The 18755-nt window shown below is 42.8% G+C and overlaps 1 long non-coding RNA gene across 1 annotated transcript; it reads right to left on the bottom strand.

The window, feature by feature from the left end:
• Window positions 1-17076: 17076 nt before the first annotated feature.
• Window positions 17077-18478, bottom strand: LOC141371369 (uncharacterized). Its single transcript, XR_012376275.1, has 3 exons — window positions 18219-18478; window positions 17913-18046; window positions 17077-17420 (listed from the first exon to the last, which is right to left on the bottom strand). It is a non-coding gene; the product is annotated as an uncharacterized lncRNA (long non-coding RNA).
• Window positions 18479-18755: the final 277 nt, after the last annotated feature.

The raw sequence follows: 18755 nt of genomic DNA, 5'->3' as shown, positions 1-18755 counted from the left end.
TAAACTGTGATCTGCGGCCCAGTCGGGCCACTGCTTCTCCAGCAGGGACCCAACAAGCGGCAGAGCCGGGGAGACTCCCCTCCCTCCCCCGGGAGGAGCAGCGCGGGAACGCACCGCAGGGATCTGCTGGGTTTGGAGACTCCACACGGGGTCGGGTGCCAGAGATAGCAATGCTCGGTCACAGGCCGGGTGAGCGCGGAGAGCGGCTGGAGACCGGGGACAAGGGAGTGACTGCTTTTCTCTGTGGCGCACTGAGGAGCGGGGCCCCGAGTTCTCAGCTCCTCCGGGTGGAGATTGGGAGGCCACCATTTTTGCCCTGGTCTTCCAAGGCTGTACCAAGAGCTTGCAGGGAACAAAAGCTCCTGAGATCAAACCCGAGCAGCTTGCTTAGCCCGGACCGACAAGGGCGGGGCAATTCAGCCTCCGGCAAAGACATGTGGAAACCACAGCAACAGGCCCCTCCCCCAGAAGATCAGCACGAACAGCCAGCAAGCCAAGACCAAGTTTACCGATCAAGGAGAACGGGAGAACTCCAGCGCTAGGGGAATACTGCACATAGAATTCATGGCTTTTTTTTACCATGATTCATTAGTTCATCAAAGTTAATTTTTGTTAACTGTTTTTTTTTTATTTTTCTTTTTCCCTTTTTCAACCAACATCTTATCAATCTCTTTAAAAAAAACTTTTTATTTTTCATTTTTAGAGTCATATTTTACCCCTTCATAGTAGTTACCCTTATTTTTGGCATATATATATAAGTTGTTCTCTCTTTAAAATTTTGAGATACAGTTTCTTCTAACAGATCAAAATATACCCTAAATCACTAGTGTATGGCTCTGTTCTAGGCTCCTGCCTGATCACATTCTCTCCCTTTTTTCTTTTTCTTTTTTTTTCTTAAGTCTTCTTTCTTTTTTCAAACAACTTATCAAGTCCTTTTATAAAATCTTTTATAATTTTCACCTTTACAGTCATCTTCTATCCCTTCATTGTATCAACCCTTATTTTGTACATATATGTCTTTCTTCCTTTAAAATTTTAGGAGGCACTTTTTTCTAACAGACCAAAATACGCCCAAAATCTCGTGTGTGGCACTGATCTATGCACTAGCCTGATCATATTTGATCATATTCTGCTTTTTTTGTATTGTTCTGTTTTTGTTTTTATCTTTTTTTTTCTCTTTCTTTTTTCTTACTTTCCCTTTCTTTTCCCCTGGTTTCAGGTCTTTTCTGATTTGTATACAGTATATTTGCTGGGGACGTTGTAAACCTGTTAGCATTTCGTTCTCTCATTCATCTATTCTCCTCTGGACAAAATGACAAGACGAAAGAAATCACCTCAGCAAAAAGAACAAGAGGTAGTACTGTCAGCCAGGAACCTACTCAATACGGACATTAGTATGATGTCGGACCTAGAGTTCAGAACCATGACTTTAAAGATACTAGTTGGGCTTGAAAAAAGCGTGGAAGTTATTAGAGAAACCCTTTCTGGAGAAATAAAAGAACTAAAATCTAACCCAGTCGAAATCAAAAAGGCTATTGATGAGGTGCAATCAAAAATGGGGGCACTAACTGCTAGGATAAATGAGGCAGAAGAGAGAATCAGTGATATAGAAGACCAAATGATGGAAAATAAAGAGGCTGAGCAAAAGAGAGAGAAACAACTACAGGATCATGAGGGCAGAATTCGAGAGATAAGTGATACGATAAGACGAAACAACATTAGAATAATTGGGATCCCAGAAGAAGAAGAAAGAGAGAGAGGGGCAGAAGGTATATTGGAGCAAATAATAGCAGAGAACTTCCCTAATGTGAGGAAGGAAACAGGCATCAAAATCCAGGAGGCACAGAGAACCCCTCTCAAAATCAATAATAATAGGTCAACACCCCGACATCTAATAGTAAAACTTATGAGTCTCAGAGACAAAGAGAAAATCCTGAAAGCAGCTCGGGAGAAGAGATATGTAACCTACAATGGTAAAAATATTAGATTGGCAACAGACCTATCCACAGAGACCTGGCAGGCCAGAAAGGACTGGCAAGATATCTTCAGAGCACTAAACGAGAAAAATATGCAGCCAAGAATACTATATCCAGCGAGGCTGTCATTGAAAATAGAAGGAGAGATAAAAAGCTTCCAGAACAAACAAAAACTAAAGGAATTTGCAAACACGAAACCAGCCCTCCAAGAAATATTGAGAGGGGTCCTCTAAGCAAAGAGAGAACCTAAAAGCAGCAAAGAGCAGAAACGAACACAGACAACAGACAGTTAACAGTCACCTTACAGGTAATACAATGGCACTAAATTCATACCTTTCAATAGTTACCCTGAATGTAAATGGGCTCAATGCCCCAGTCAAAAGACACAGGCTATCAGATAGGATTAAAAAACAAGATCCATCAATATGCTGTCTGCAAGAGACTCATTTTAGACCCAAAGACACCCCCAGATTGAAAGTGAGGGGGTGGAAAACCATTTACCATGCTAATGGACACCAAAAGAAAGCTGGGGTGGCCATCCTTATATCAGACAAACTAGATTTTAAAACAAAGACTGTAATAAGAGATGAGGAAGGACACTATATCCTACTTAAAGGGTCTATCCAACAAGAAGATCTAACAATTGTAAATATCTATGCCCCGAACATGGGAGCAGCCAATTATATAAGGCAATTAATAACAAAAGCAAAGAAACACATTGACAACAATACAATAATAGTGGGGGACTTTAACACCCCCCTGACTGAAATGGACAGATCATCTAAGCAAAAGATCAACAAGGAAATAAAGACTTTAAATGACACACTGGACCAAATGGACTTCACAGACATATTCAGAACATTCCATCCCAAAGCAACGGAATACACATTCTTCTCTAGTGCCCATGGAACATTCTCCAGAATTGATCACATCCTAGGTCACAAATCAGGTCTCAACCGGTACCAAAAGATTGGGATCATTCCCTGCATATTTTCAGACCACAATGCTTTGAAACTAGAACTCAATCACAAGAGGAAAATCGGAAAGAACTCAAATACGTGGAGGCTAAAGAGCATCCTACTAAAGAATGAATGGGTCAACCAGGAAATTAAAGAAGAATTAAAAAATTCATGGAAACCAATGAAAATGAAAACACAACTGTCCAAAATCTTTGGGATACAGCAAAGGCAGTCCTGAGAGGAACGTATATAGCAATACAAGCCTTTCTCAAGAAACAAGAAAGGTCTCAAATACACAACCTAACCCTACACCTAAAGGAGCTGGAGATAGAACAGCAAATAAAGCCTAAACCCAGCAGGAGAAGAGAAATAATAAAGATCAGAGCAGAAATCAATGAATTAGAAACCAAAAGAACAGTAGAACAGATCAACGAAACTAGGAGCTGGTTCTTTGAAAGAATTAACAAGATTGATAAACCCCTGGACAGACTGATCAAAAAGAAAAGAGAAATGACCCAAATCAACAAAATCATGAATGAGAGAGGAGAGATCACAGCCAACACCAAAGAAATACAAACAATTATAAGAACATATTATGAGCAACTCTATGCCAGCAAATTAGATAACCTGGAAGAAATGGGTGCATTCCTAGAGATGTATCAACTACCAAAATTGAACCAGGAAGAAATAGAAAACCTGAACAGACCTATAACCACTAAGGAAATTGAAACAGTCATCAAAAATCTCCCAAGAAACAAAAGCCCAGGGCCAGACGGCTTCCCGGGGGAATTCTATCAGACATTTCAAGAAGAATTAATACCTATTCTCCTGAAACTGTTCCAAAAAATAGAAATGGAAGGGAAACTTCCAAACTCATTTTATGAGGCCAGCATTACCTTGATCCCAAAACCAGACAAAGACCCCATCAAAAAAGAGAATTACAGACCAATATCCTTGATGAACATGGATACAAAAATTCTCACCAAAATACTAGCCAATAGGATCCAACAGTACATTAAAAGGATTATTCACCATGACCAAGTGGGATTTATTCCTGGGCTGCAAGGCTGGTTCAACATCCGCAAATCAATCAACGTGATACAATACATTAACAAAAGAAAGAACAAGAATCATATGATCCTCTCAATAGATGCAGAAAAAGCATTTGACAAAGTACAGCATCCTTTCTTGATCAAAACTCTTCAGAGTATAGGGATAGAGGGTACATACCTCAATATCATAAAAGCCATCTACGAAAAACCTACAGCGAATATCATTCTCAATGGGGAAAAGCTGAGAGCTTTTCCCCTAAGGTCAGGAATGCGGCAGGGATGTCCACTCTCACCACTGCTATTCAACATAGTATTAGAAGTCCTAGCCACAGCAATCAGACAACAAAAAGAAATCAAAGGCATCCAAATCGGCAAAGAGGAAGTCAAACTCTCACTCTTTGCAGATGATATGATAGTGTATGTGGAAAACCCAAAAGGCTCCACCCCAAAACTGCTAGAACTCATACAGGAATTCAGTAAAGTAGCAGGATATAAAATCAATGCACAGAAATCAGTGGCATTCCTATACACCAACAACAAGACCAAAGAGAGACAAATCAAGGAGTCGATCCCATTCACAATTGCACCCAAAACCATAAGATACCTAGGAATAAATTTAACCAAAGAGGCAAAGGATCTGTACTCAGAAAACTATAAAATACTCATGAAAGAAATTGAAGAAGACACAAAGAAATGGAAAAACGTTCCATGCTCATGGATTGGGAGAATCAACATTGTGAAGATGTCAATGCTACCTAGAGCAATCTACACATTCAATGCAATCCCCATCAAAATACCATCCACTTTTTTCAAAGAAATGGAACAAATAATCCTAAAATTTGTATGGAACCAGAAGAGACCCCGAATAGCCAGAGGAATACTGAAAAAGAAAAGCAAAGCTGGCGGCATCACAATTCCGGACTTCCAGCTCTATTACAAAGCTGTCATCATCAAGACAGTATGGTACTGGCACAAAAACAGACACATAGATCAATGGAACAGAATCGAGAGCCCAGAAATGGACCCTCAACTCTATGGTCAACTTATCTTTGACAAAGGAGGAAAGAATGTCCAGTGGAAAAAAGACAGTCTCTTCAACAAATGGTGTTGGGAAAATTGGACAGCCACATGCAGAAGAATGAAACTGGACCATTTCCTTACACCACACACAAAAATAGACTCCAAATGGTTGAAAGACCTAAAGGTGAGACAGGAGTCCATCAAAATCCTAAAGGAGAACACAGGTAGCAACCTCTTCAACCTCAGCCGCAGCAACTTCTTCCTAGAAACATCGTCAAAGGCATGGGAAGCCAGGGCAAAAATGAACTATTGGGATTTCATCAAGATAAAAAGCTTTTGCACAGCAAAAGAAACAGTCCACAAAACCAAAAGACAACCGACAGAATGGGAGAAAATATTTGCAAATGACATATCAGATAAAGGGCTAGTATCCAAAATGTATAAAGAACTTATCAAACTCAACACCCAAAGAACAAATAATCCAATCAAGAAATGGGCAGAAGACATGAACAGACATTTTTCCAAAGAAGACATCCAAATGGCCAACAGGCACATGAAAAAGTGCTCAACATTGCTCCGCATCAGGGAAATCCAAATCAAAACCTCAATGAGATACCACCTCACACCAGTCAGAATGGCTAAAATTAACAAGTCAGGAAACGACAGATGTTGGCGGGGGTGCGGAGAAAGGGGAACCCTCCTACACTGTTGGTGGGAATGCAAGCTGGTGCAACCATTCTGGAAAACAGTATAGAGGTTCCTCAAACAGTTGAAATTAGAGCTACCATTCGATCCAGCAATTGCACTACTGGGTATTTACCACAAAGATACAAATGTAGGGACCTGAAGGGGTACGTGCACCCCAATGTTTATAGCAGCAATGTCCACAATAGCCAAACTGTGGAAAGAGCCAAGATGTCCATCGACAGATGAATGGATAAAGAAGATGTGGTATATATACACAATGGAATATTATGCAGGCATCAAAAGGAATGAGATCTTGCCATTTGCAACGACATGGATGGAACTGGAGGGTGTTATGCTTAGTGAAATAAGTCAATCAGAGAAAGACATGTATCATATTACCTCACTGATATGAGGAATTCTTAATCTCAGGAACAAACTGAGTGTTACTGGAGTGGTTGGGGGTGGGAGGGATGGGGTGGCTGGGTGATAGACATTGGGGAGGGTATGTGCTACGGTGAGCGCTGTGAATTGTGCAAGATTGTTGAATCACAGATCTGTACTTCTGAAACAAATAATGCAACATATTTTAAGAAAAAAGAAAAAGAAGATAGCAGGAGAGGAAGAATGAAGGGGAGTAAGTCAGAGGGGGAGACGAACCATGAGAGATGATGTACTCTGAAAAACAAACTGAGGGTTCTAGAGGGGAGGAGGGTAGGGGGATGGGTTAGCCTGGTGATGGGTATTAAAGAGGGCACATTCTGCATGGAGCACTGGGTGTTATGAACAAACAATGAATCATGGAACACTACATCAAAAACAAATGATGTAATATATGGTGATTAACATAACAATAAAAAATTAAAAAAAAAACCTAGAGTCGGACACTTAACTGACTAAGCCACCCAGGTGCTGCTAGACGCCATCACTTACTGAACAAGTCCCCGCTGAAGGGCATTTAGATGATTTCTGATCTGTGGCCATTACAACCAATACTGAAATAAATATCCTTCCTTACCTACATGGTATTTGGTATGTGTGTAATTAGGGTCAGTGGGTTTGTGCACTTTCTTTTTTTTTAAGATATTTTATTTATTTGAGAGAGAGGGAGGGAGCATGAGCCAGGGGAGGTGCAGAGGGAGAGGGAGAAGCAGGTCCCCGCGGAGCAGGGAGCCCAATGTGGGGCTTAATCCCAGAACCCTGGGATCATGACCCGAGCCAAAGGCAGATGCTTAACCAATTGAGTCACCCAGACACCCCGGGGTTGTGCATTTTAAATTGTCTTAGTTATTTTGTTAGTTATTCACATGTTACTTTCCATCTTTATTCTAGCACTCAGTGCTCCCCGTCTGGAATAAATGAAAATACCTACTTGTCCTCCACATCTTCACCAACACGGGGCTGTCAGATTGTCCTCGATTTGGTAGAAATGTGGTGTCTCAGCATAATTTTAATTTGTACTTCGCTGTGAATGAAGTTGACCTTCTTTTCCTATTTTAAAAGACATTTTTATTTTTTGCACTGTTCGTTCATATTCTTTTTCTTCCCCATTTTTTCTATTTGCCTCTGGCTCTTAGCTTCTATTGATTATAAGCCATTTTTAATATACGTATTAAAGGAATTCAACTGCCTGTAGTGGGAATTGTAACTCTTTTTCCTGGCTCACTATGTGTCTTCTGATGTTTATGGCGAGTTTTGCCATGGAGAATTGTTTTATTTCAATGTAGTCAGATTCATCAGTATTTTCTTTGGTAGCTTCTGGGTTGCACATCATGCTTGAAACACTCTTAAAATAAAAATTATTTCTCCACATTTTCTCCTCAAACATTTGTGGTTTCTTTTTTAACAATTAAGTGCTTAATCGATATGCAATTTACCTCAGAAGATGTGGGGTAGGAATCCAATGTTATTTTTACCAGATGTTAGATATCATTTAAAAAATAAGCACTATAATTGATATACGACAGACTTACAGAAAACTACACAGAATAATGGTACAGCTGAATTTTCACAAAGTGAAAAGACAGAACATTGCCAGAATTCCAGAGACCCTCCTCACTCCCCGCCCCACTGTTGTCTTCCCTCTTCCCTAAGGGAAAATAATATATATTTTTTAGCACCTTATATAGTTTTGCTAATGTTTTCAAACCCAAAAATACATATTTTTCTGTGTCTGGTATCAAAGAAAAATGTAAAGACACATAGTTAACCATCAGCATGCTGTTACTTGTGTACAGTAGAGATCAAAACCATGGACTGAGTCCTAAATAAACAAAAAAAAAAGGTGGGGGGAGGAGTGGGGGATTTAAATTTTAAAAAGAGGGAAAGGAATTAACACTGCAGATAGTCTGGGAACAGTGAATCTTGTTTCAACATCTTGCGGGGGGCACTGATTAGCTATGAACCAGCAAGGGGGTCGGAATAATCTGTCTTTATGCAGGCTGATGAATGGTATCAGAGAAAATGATTTCACTTGTTTCTAGATTCACTAGGAAACCCTGAGAGATAAGCTATGGAGAATAACAAACTATCTTTCTGTAACATGTGATCTGTGATTTAAAAAAATTATCTGGAATGCATATAAGCAAGAAAACATGACCCATAATGAAGTGAAAAATCAATCATAACCGATCCAGAAATGACAGAGATGACACATTTAGTAGACAAGGACGCTGGGAGGGTTATCACAACTGTATTCCATATGTTCTGGAAGCTAGAAGAAATATTGGTTATGCCAAGGAGAGATGGGGAGTATTTTAAAGGGGGACAGTCAAAGTTCTAGAGGAGAAAACAGCTGGGTCCAAATGAAACATACACTATGTGGAGACAATGCAGGAGAGATTGGTGAACTTGAAGACATCGCAATGGAAACAATCCAAAATTAAATACACACAGGAAAAAAAAAGAATCAGCAAGTTGCGGGACAAAGTCAAGCAATGTAATAAATGTGTAATTGGAATCTGAAAAGGAGAAAAGTAGAGGGGGATGCAGAAAAATATTTGAATAATGATCCCCAAAATCCCAAATGAAAACCAAATCCATATATCCAAGAAGCTCCGCAAACTCTGAGCACAAGAAACGTGAAGAAAACAAACAGCTTAAAATCAGGGGCAAAAAGAAAACATAAAAAAATCTAAAAAAGACACATTCTATACAGAGGAATAAATGTAGGAGTGATTGCCAACTTTTTTTTAAAAGATTTTATTTATTTATTTGAGAGAGAGAGAGAGTGAGAGAACACGAGAGGGGGGAGGGTCAGAGGGAGAAGCAGACACCCCGCCGAGCAGGGAGCCCGATGAGGGACTCGATCCTGGGACTCCAGGATCATGACCTGAGCCCAAGGCAGTCACCCAACCAACTGAGCCACCCAGGCGCCCCTGATTGCCAACTTCTTGTCAGCAAGCCTGAAGACAGTGGAGGAACAGCTTTAAAGGACTAAAAAGGAAAAAAAAAGTCTGTACCCAGTGAAAGTATCTTTTAAGAAAGGAGACATTTAAACATTTCTGGATGTACAAAAGCTCAAGGAATTCATCAAGCAGTGAATCTTCCACGATGCGTGTCAATTGATGTTGGCGAAAATATCTGTAGAGCAGAAGGAGACCTCGTTTGACGAATGCACAAAGCTTCTGAAAATAGAGGTACTTAGAGTCTGTGGTTATTAATTGCCTTCTTTATTAGCAGGTACTTTTTGAAAGCTATTTCAACCTATCATGTGTTATCGATCAGTAGCATCAACTGTGAGTCTCATTTGCTCTTTTGAACTTGATCTTTGAAAATATTCTCACCTGTAGTTTGATATCTGTCGAGGCTAATTCTTCAATCACTTTCAAGTTTGGCACTGGCGTTTCAAAAAATGAACAACCTGCGTGGTATCAGTAACAACTGTCAACTCACTGAGAGACAAGGAAAACCACTCAAAGTCACTTGCCTTGTTTTGAAATTGACTATTGATGTTGCTCTCAATGTCCTTGACTCTTCTCACCAAAAGGCTAAACATCTCAGAATATGTTTATCTTCTCTTACACATTTTTTTTCCAACTGTCTCCGTCACGATTTATTAACCCGCCATTAGGTAGGTGGCTTTTCTTGCTTGGCTAATAAATGGGCCACTCAGGAAAACTCAGTTTCATTTCAGCCTCATTTAAAAAAAAAGATTTATTTATTTGAGAGAGAGAGAGAGATCAGAAGGAGGGGCAAAGAGACAGGGAGAGACAGAATCCTGAAGCCGACTCCCCCACTGAGCTCGGAGCCCAACTTGGGGCTCGATCTCATGACCCTGAGATCATGACCTGAGCGGAAATCAAGAGTTGGATGCTCATCTGAGACACCCAGGTGCCCCAAACCTCATTATTATTTTTGTGAAGAAATTCTGATGCGATGAGATCATCTCTTTTAAGCTTTCTAATGTTTCTGATTGTTGCTCTCCTGTGAGCTGGGAAAAGGATGATGAGTGTCTAGCCTGGTAAGGTCAATGTCTATTGTACCCTCTAGCATAGCTGTGTTTTGCTATGGCCAATACAATGCTTTGCCATCTAAATCAATAACAAAATAATCTTCACTCCACCAGGTCTTAAAAGTACAGTATTTGAAGTCACTTTTCCTCTTTTACAGAATGGATATACACTGTCTCTGTTGCAACTGATCTTTGTTGCACCTGCTTGAGTCCGCCATTGTACTGTCAATGCAGCCACATGGGAGTGAGTGATCATGGTTACATTCCAGGAACACTTTATTTACGGACACTGAAATTTGAACTTGGCAGAATTTTCATGTGTCACGAAATATTATTTTTCCTTTGATTTTTCACAACCATTTAAAAACATAAAGGCATTCTTAAGTCAGGAGTGGTACAAAACCATGTGGTGGGCTGCATTTGTTGAATGGTCCATGGTTTGCCAACTGCTGGGTTAAAGAGAAAATTATAGTGCCAAGTTCCTATGTTAGAAAAAAAGATCTCAAATCAAACTCAGCTTCCATCTTAAGAAACTGGAAAAGGAATAGTGAATTAAATACAAAGTAAGCACAAGAAAGGAATAAAATAAAGATCAAAAATCACCAACATGGGAAAATTAAAATAACAGAGATGAATAAAATTACAATTTTATTTTTTGAGAAGAGCAAGAAGATTGATAAATCTCCAGAAAGACTGATCAGGGAAAAAAAGAACAAATTACCAAAATCAGGTAAAATGTGGAGAAAGAGAGCCACATGCTCATCTCAATAGATGCAGGAAAAGCATTTGACTAAAACCTACATCTATCTCTGATAAAAATTCTCAGCAAACCAGAGAGAGAAAGGAACCTCCTCTATTTAATGAATGATAAACAAGCTCAAGTGAACTTGTGTCTTTTGAGTAATTTGTCCAGTGTATGTGAATTGCTGGATCTATTGGCATAAAATTGTTCACATATTTAAGTATCTGTAGGATCTGTGGACAGAGATCAATTGTGCTTTTCTCTTTTTTCCTAACTAATCTGGCTAGGCTATTTTTATTGATCTTCTCAAAGGATCAAGTTTCAATTTCATCAATTTTCTCCATTTTTTTTCTGTTATATTTTCTATTTAATTGATTTCTCCTCAGGTAGTATTTCATTTCTTCTTCCTTTTGGTGAATCTGGACTGCTTTTTCTAGTATGATAAGCAGGAAGTTGCCATCATTAGCTTTAGACCTTTGTTCTTTCCCAACGTAGACATTTATTGCTAATCCCCTTTAAACACCATTTTAACCACGTCCCACAAAATTTTATACATGGTTTTTTAAATTTTTTTCATTTGATTCAAAATACTTATTTCCTTTTTGATTTCTTCCTTGACCAGTTTTTCTCCAGGTATTTCAAGGCTCTGTTGTTAGGTGTATATATGTTCATAATTGTAGCATTCCTGATGGATCAATCCTTTTATCATTATTAAATATTCTTCTTCATCTTTAGTAACAATTTTTTGTCACAAAACCTATTTTGTCTGCTATTGGTCTAGTCACTCCACTTATCTTTTATTATTGTTTGCCCAGTACATCTTTTCTTATCCTTTCAAGCAATCTTGTCTTTCAATCTAAAATGATAATCTTGGGGCAGTGAGGTGGCTCAGTTGGTTAAGGGTCTGCCTACAGATTTGGGGGGCTTACCTTCTTTTTTTAAAGATTTTATTTATTTATTTTGAGAGAGAGAGGAAGAGAGAGAGAGAGCAAAAGCATGGGGGAGGGGCAGAGGGAGAGGAAGAAGCAGACTCCCCACTGAGCAGGGAGCCTGATGTGGGGCTCAATCCCAGGACCCTGGGATCATGACCTGAGCCAAAGGCAGACACTTAACGGACTGAGCCACCCAGGTGCCCCAAGATAAATGTACTCTTAAACCCCTTTATCTATTTCACCCACCCTCCTACCCACTTCCCCTTTGCCAACAACCAGTTTGTTTTCTGTATTAGAGTCTGGTTTTATTTGTCTTTTTTCTTTGCTTGTTCATTTGTTTTGTTTCTTAAATTCCACATATGAGTGAAATCATATGGTATTTGTCTTCCTCTGACTTATTTCACTTAGCATTATACCCTCTAGGTCCAACCATGTTGCCAGATTCAAGATCAATGAAATCTTGCCATTTGCAAGATTTCATCTTCTTTATTCATTCATCTGTAGATGGACACTTGGGTGTCTATATCTTGGTTATTGTAAATAATGCTGCAATAAACAGAAGTGTGCATATATCTTTTCCAATTAGTGTTTTCATATTCTTTGGGTAAATACTTAGCAGTGGAATTACTGGATCATATGATATTTCTAAGTTTTTGAGGAATCTTCATACTTTTTTCCACAGTGCCTGCACCAGTTTGCATTCCCACCAATGGTACATGAGGGTTCCTTTTCCTCTATATCCTCACCAATACTTGTTATTCCTTGTCTTCTGACTTAACCTCTTATTTTTTTTTTTTTTTTTAGATTTTATTTATTTGTCAGAGAGAGAGAGAGAGCACAAGCAGCGGGAGCAGAGGGAGAGGGAGAAGCAGACTCCCCGCTGAGCAGGGAGCCCGACACAGGACTCGGTCCCAGGACCCTGGGATCACGACCTAAGCTGAAGGCAGGTGCTTCACTGACTGAGTCACCCAGGCATCGCCTGATTTAACATGTTAATTTAAAACAATCTAGCTTGGATTAATACCAACCTAACTTTAATAGTATACAAAAACACTCCTCCAATATACCTGTATTTTCTCCCCCCACATTTGTATGTGCTATTATCATCACACAAAATATATCTTATAAACCCATCAACACAGATTTTATAATTTACTTGAACATATTTATAATAGATTTGAAATTTTTGTCTACTAAGTCCAACATCTGGGATTTCTCAGGGTCATTGACTGCTTTTTTATTTTATGTGTATAGGCCACATTTTTCTGTTTCTTTGTATGTATCTCTCTCTTTTTTACACAAAACTGGCTATTTAAAATAACAGTGTGGCAATGGGATTCCCTTCCCCCTCCTCAGAGTTTTTGCTCTTTGTTGTGCTTATTTGGTGATTTTCTTTGACTAATTCTGTAAAGTCTGTATTCTTTGTTGTGTGAAGCCTTTGTCTGCTCAGTTATCCTAGTTTTCAGGCAATGTTTGGTCAGATCTTTCCAGACATGCCTTAAACCTGTAAATCTCCCAGGCTTTGTCAAGGGGCCCCTTGCGTGTTGGGGCCACCCTCACTGCCCCAGCAATCAACAGCTCTGCCCTAGCCTCTATTTCCTGCTTGTTCAGAGTCTCAAGGCCAAGCAGATGTGAGACTAACGCTGTCCATGGTACTTCCTGGGCATGTGCATGGCCTCCTAGACAAGGGGCATTAAGTCAGAGCTTCTCCCCCCAAATTTTCCTTTTTTTTTTTTTTTAAAGATTTTATTTATTTATTTGACAGACAGAGACATAGCGAGAGAGGGAACACAAGCAGGGGGAGTGGGAGAGGGAGAAGCTGGCTTCTCACAGAGCAGGGAGCCTGATGCGGGGCTCAATCCAAGGACCCTGGGATCATGACCTGAGCCGAAGGCAAACGCTTAACGACTGAGCCACCCAGGCGTCCCTCCCCAAATTTTCCTTTTAAGTTCTTGGCCAGACTCTTGTTTGCCTCAACTGGTATCATCACCCCAGATAGCTACAATGTGATTAAAAGGCCACTAATTGGTTTTGACAAATGCCCCAGGGACAGGTCTTTACTCCCACAGTGAGCTCGTAATCAGAGAAAATAAAGACAGTTCCTACAGATGAGGCTTTTCTGGGGAGCTGCCATATAGGCTAAGTTTTGACAATTCCCTGGGGATGGAGCTTCTGGGGAGCTTCAGCCCATTTGGTCCCTTCGATGGCTGCTAGGCTGATGCTTTTCACCACTGTTGTGTTCCAGAGGCTGCTAGTTTTCAAGGCAACCCCAGAGCTGGGGGGAGGGGGATGGAGATAGGGCAAATTTAAATACCCCAAAGTTCACTGTTCTTATAGTCACCCATTTTTCTTGAATAGTCTCCCCAAATTGTTGTGAGTCTTTGGTCAATTTCCAGAGTTCTGGAAAAGTTAATTATGACCATTGTTTTCATCAATGTTTTGTTGCTTCTGTGGAACAGAAGGTTTTCAGAGGTCCTTATTCTTCCATTATGGAAGTGCCTGTCCCCTCAGGTTTACTCTTGATTCAATAAATGGAAAAAAAATTGAAGTGCAATATTTTGCTTTTGCAAAAATATTGGCCAAAAAATGTTTAAAGTTTCTGAATCCAGAGCTGACAAAGATGAGAGAAAATAGGCTTTCTCACACACAGGTGGTGGGAGTGTAACTTTCTGGAAAGGAAATTCGGCACTTGTCCTTATAAATTGGAATTTCAAAAAATTTCATGTTTTCCTGGTGGAGCCCCTCGTGTCAGAGAGATTCCGTCGGATTAGAGAGGGAACACCATCCTCCCAGGCGAGGGCAGGAGGGCATTTGCAGAAAGGATGAGGGTGGGGAGCTCCCCCAAAACAGAGGCACATCGTGCCAAGCAGAGCTGACCACACGAAGCCTCAACACGTGCAGGAGCAGGGGCGAGAGGGAGAGAGAGGAAGTGGGACCAAACCTTCATTCCCAGTGTGGTAGGGAGAAACTAGGAGATGTTTTTGACTGGACAAGGTGTGTGAACAGATGGTTTGCAGCATGATCTTTGTGTGCCTTCGAGAGCCAGACCACAGAGGAGATGTAAAAAATATTAGCCGGTAGTTTGGTCCTGTGACCAATAGATGCCAAGCCATCGATGACAAAGAGTTTAGAACACCTTTTCACAGGCCCAAGCTCCACACTCCTGACCAAAAGTGGCAGCCTAAGAGGATGGGAGTCCCCCTTTTGTGGGAGGTGCTACTGCTGTTCTCATTTTATAGCTGGGGAAATGGAGACCCCTGCTTCCCCTTCCTCTTGAAAGCGTGCACATGCACGCAAGCACACACAACTCTTGGCTAGAAACTCATGGCTGAGCTCTTCTACCTAATTAAGTCACCATTCCCACACTTGTCTTAGGATGGTGATTCATTCTAATACCTTAGGATCTTTGCACTTGTGTTTTGAGAGATACTGAACTGAAATTGTTCCTTTCTCAAAATTTACTTTTCAGGTTTTGCAAGGAGGCTATTCTGGTTTCCTAACACACATTTTCTATTCTCTGAAGCATTTATATAAGATTGCCATTAATAGGGGCACCTGGGTGGCTCAGTTGGTTAAGCGACTGTCTTCGGCTCAGGTCATGGTCCTGGAGTCCTGGGATTGAGTCCCACATCGGGCTCCCAGCTCAGTGAGGAGCCTGCTTCTCCCTCTGACCCTCTCCCCTCTCATGCTGTTCTCTCTCTCTCAAATAAATAAAATCTTAAAAAAAAAAGTTGGGAAAAATTAAAAAAAAAGATTGCCATTAATATTTTTCTAAAGTGTTAAGAAGGATTTGCTACTGAGGTGAGCTGAGTCTGTAGACTTTTTGATGGGAAGATTTTAAACTGTAGATTCCATTTCTTGTGTCAGTTTCAGTAAGTTATGTTTTCTAGAAAGCTGTCTGTTTTATCCAGATTTTCAAATTTACTGGCATAGAATGTTCATAATATCTTCTATGGGCTCTGTAATGATGTCTCACGCTTTTCCATCCTAGTGGATGAGGGGAGGAGAACAGAGATGGCATTCCAGGCAGTGGAAGAGTATGAGCAAAGCCCTAGCACAGAGATTGAACCAACAGCTGGATGCACCTGTCTGGAGCTTCGAGGCACAGGCCCCAAGGATATAGAGGGTCCCAATATCAGGTCCTGCTGACACTGGATAGGAATTTGTTAGCAGAAGAAGCTGCCATTTGATTGGATGGTCCCATCAGCCGGGGGTCCCAGAGACAAGCCGAAGAACAACCTGAGTCACACACTGTGGCTTGAAAACAGGGCACAGCAACCATCCTGCAGGCTCCCCCTGCACCAGTAGGGTGCCATTTCTTGCTGGCTGATATCTCCATCAGGTGTGCTCACTTGGGTCCCTGGTGTAGTTGCTCCTCCACCGGCTCTGCACCCTGAGCCCTGCCTCAGCCCAGTTTTTTTTTTTTTTTTTAAGTAGGCTCCATGTCTAGTGCAGAGCCCAGCATGGGGCTTGAATTCACGATCCTGAGATCAAGACCTGAGCTGAGACGGAGGGTCAGATGCTTAACTGACTGAGCCACCAAGGTGCCCTTTAGCCCAGTTTATAATTGCCATCTGGCCCACCCATCTGGCCTTAGACGGGGCCCACTGTATCAGCATGGTCCTGACCTTTCTGGCCTCAAGCTCGGCCCCCTGCCCCCTTTCTTGGTGCCCCCACATCCACCTGACTCGGATCAAGCAGGGACCTACCCAGACAACGGCCAGGACCCTCACAGGCTGGGGTACAGCTGGCCATGCCCATGCTGCCATAGGGCCCAGACACACCCACAGCCACCAGAACACAGAACCAAAGAGGAATATGTCATCACTTTAACCTCAAAACATAATTGAACAAATAGTGCTTCTTCACCTCTGAACAGAGGTAGAGGTCCCCCACTATGAATGATCCATTTATTTTCACCAACCCATCAACATGTGTTGTTACCTTCAATTTCAGCTTTAGGACAGTAGGACTCCAGTATTTTTCAAAAGTCCAATGTGATCACCCCTTTAGGCAATATTGAAGTGGGAGCTTGGGGCTGGAGTGTCAGGGAGGGGGTCCCTCTGGACAGCACACAGGGGACTCAACTGTGTCTATTCTTGTTGACAAAATATTTTTGAGAACTAAATGCAAGCCACACTCTCTGGTAAGCATCATGCATCATCTTGCTGCTACAGGAGCTTGTAAATCAGGTAGAAGAAAGTATTTTTAGTTGGCCAAGTATTGGGGACAGGCCCTGAAAGGAAACAGCACAGCTGACTGTAAGAAAGGACTTTATTTCTAAATGAAGCTGGGGATGGGGTCTGGTAAGATACATGTCTGTCCCCTGCCAGTGCTCTGGTGCCCACCCCCAGCCCCAACAGCTGCTGCTGAGCCTCAAGTGGGTCGTGGGGGTGGGCTGTTTGAACTAAGGGAGGCCCCAGGTCTCGCTTCGGGGCAGGCCCCCTTCAAGATGGGGCAGACGGCCTGTAGCCGTGGAGGCTGCTCACAGAGCCGCAGGCCAGCTTCCGGGGCTTTGGGGCTCATAACCCAAGAGGACAATCAGAGTGAGGAACTTGATTTGCGATCGCCCATGGCCCTCTTTCTCTTCCAGCTTGAGTACCTGGTGAAGGAGAACAGGTTGGACTCCAGGAGGGGCTCTCTGGTGCTAGCTGGAAAGGGGGCTGTTCCCCAGCCAGGATCCCTGCTCCTCTGTGTGGTGGCAGTTCCTGAGGAGGCACTTAAGTCCATGGGGCAGAGGGGAAGCTGTCTGTGTCCCATAGCAAGTCTGCTCCAGCCTAAGCCCCTTGTCCCTCCACCCCCTTCTCGGTCCACCCTTTGACCGGGAGGGTCAAACCAGTCCACCCACACCCCCATTTTGTTCCCTGTGTTTTTTGTTGTTTTTTTTTAATCTCAGTCCCTCGTCTATTCCGTCCCACATTCTCCTTATTCCTGACCTTCGTCTGTCGTGTTATATCTCTGTTTCCCTCAGGCTCCCTCCCTTTATCTCTGTCTCTCCCTTTCTCTGTGTCCCTCTGACTTCTCTTGCTGTCTGCTCCGCCCTTCTTCTCTGTCTTCTTCCTCTCCCCAAACCCCAACGAGAGACGGTTGCAACCTTGGAGAAAGCTCTGCAGGCTGTCCTGGCTTCTGGCATCCGGGATGGGAACGGCAGTGGCGCTGGGAATGGGGACGACGGAGAGCAGCAGCAGCATCAGGACAAACGGGCGCCACATGGCTGGGCAGGTAGGGCTGGGGCAAGGCGGCGAGGGCCGGGTGGTCAGAGGCCCTGCCCTCTGTCCAGGCTCCGCCTCCCACTCTGCCAACCCCATCTCCTCCCCCTTCTGTCCCCTCCCCCTTCCGTGTCCCAGGCCCACTGCCCCCGAAGCTCGGCCCTCAAGCCCAAGCCTCAGTCACTGCTCACCCGCCCGCAGGCCTGCCTGTCTTCTCACTGCCCTCGTGTCCGCCCACAGCCCGGTCACTGGCCTTCCGCTCCCCTAGGGCTATTAGATCCACACGGTTTTTGCCTGAGCTGCTCCTGGAGCTTTGGACGCCTTCTGCAGCCGGAGCCACGCCCCACTCCTGACCACGCCCCGTCCCGAGCTATGCCCCACTCCTGACCACGCCCCCAGGGCATCACCACGCCCCACTCATTGTTACACCCAACCCTTCAGATAAAGATCACGCCCCCAGGACAGCCACACACCCCGTTACGCACCACCCAACCGTCCTACTATGGCCCCTCCCCCCGAGATATAACCACGCCCACATCCTTTAGCCACACCCCCTAGAGTCAAGACAAGCCTCCGCCCCCTGACCACGCCTCGACCACAGCAGGCCACACCCCAGGCCAGAGCCACGTCTCTACTTGAAGAGCAAGGCCCTAGAGACCCCTGGTGTTTGGGGGCTCTGCTCTGTTCCACTCTTGAAGACCGCCCAGCGACTTGGGGTGCCCTTTCCC

This window comes from Callorhinus ursinus, unplaced genomic scaffold (assembly GCF_003265705.2).
Source record: "Callorhinus ursinus isolate GAN/ISIS: 27379988/994484 unplaced genomic scaffold, GSC_fseal_2.0 scaffold70, whole genome shotgun sequence".
Lineage (NCBI taxonomy): Eukaryota > Metazoa > Chordata > Mammalia > Carnivora > Otariidae > Callorhinus > Callorhinus ursinus.
Note: the sequence above shows the minus strand (reverse complement) of the source record. Positions and strands in the feature narration are given on the sequence as shown.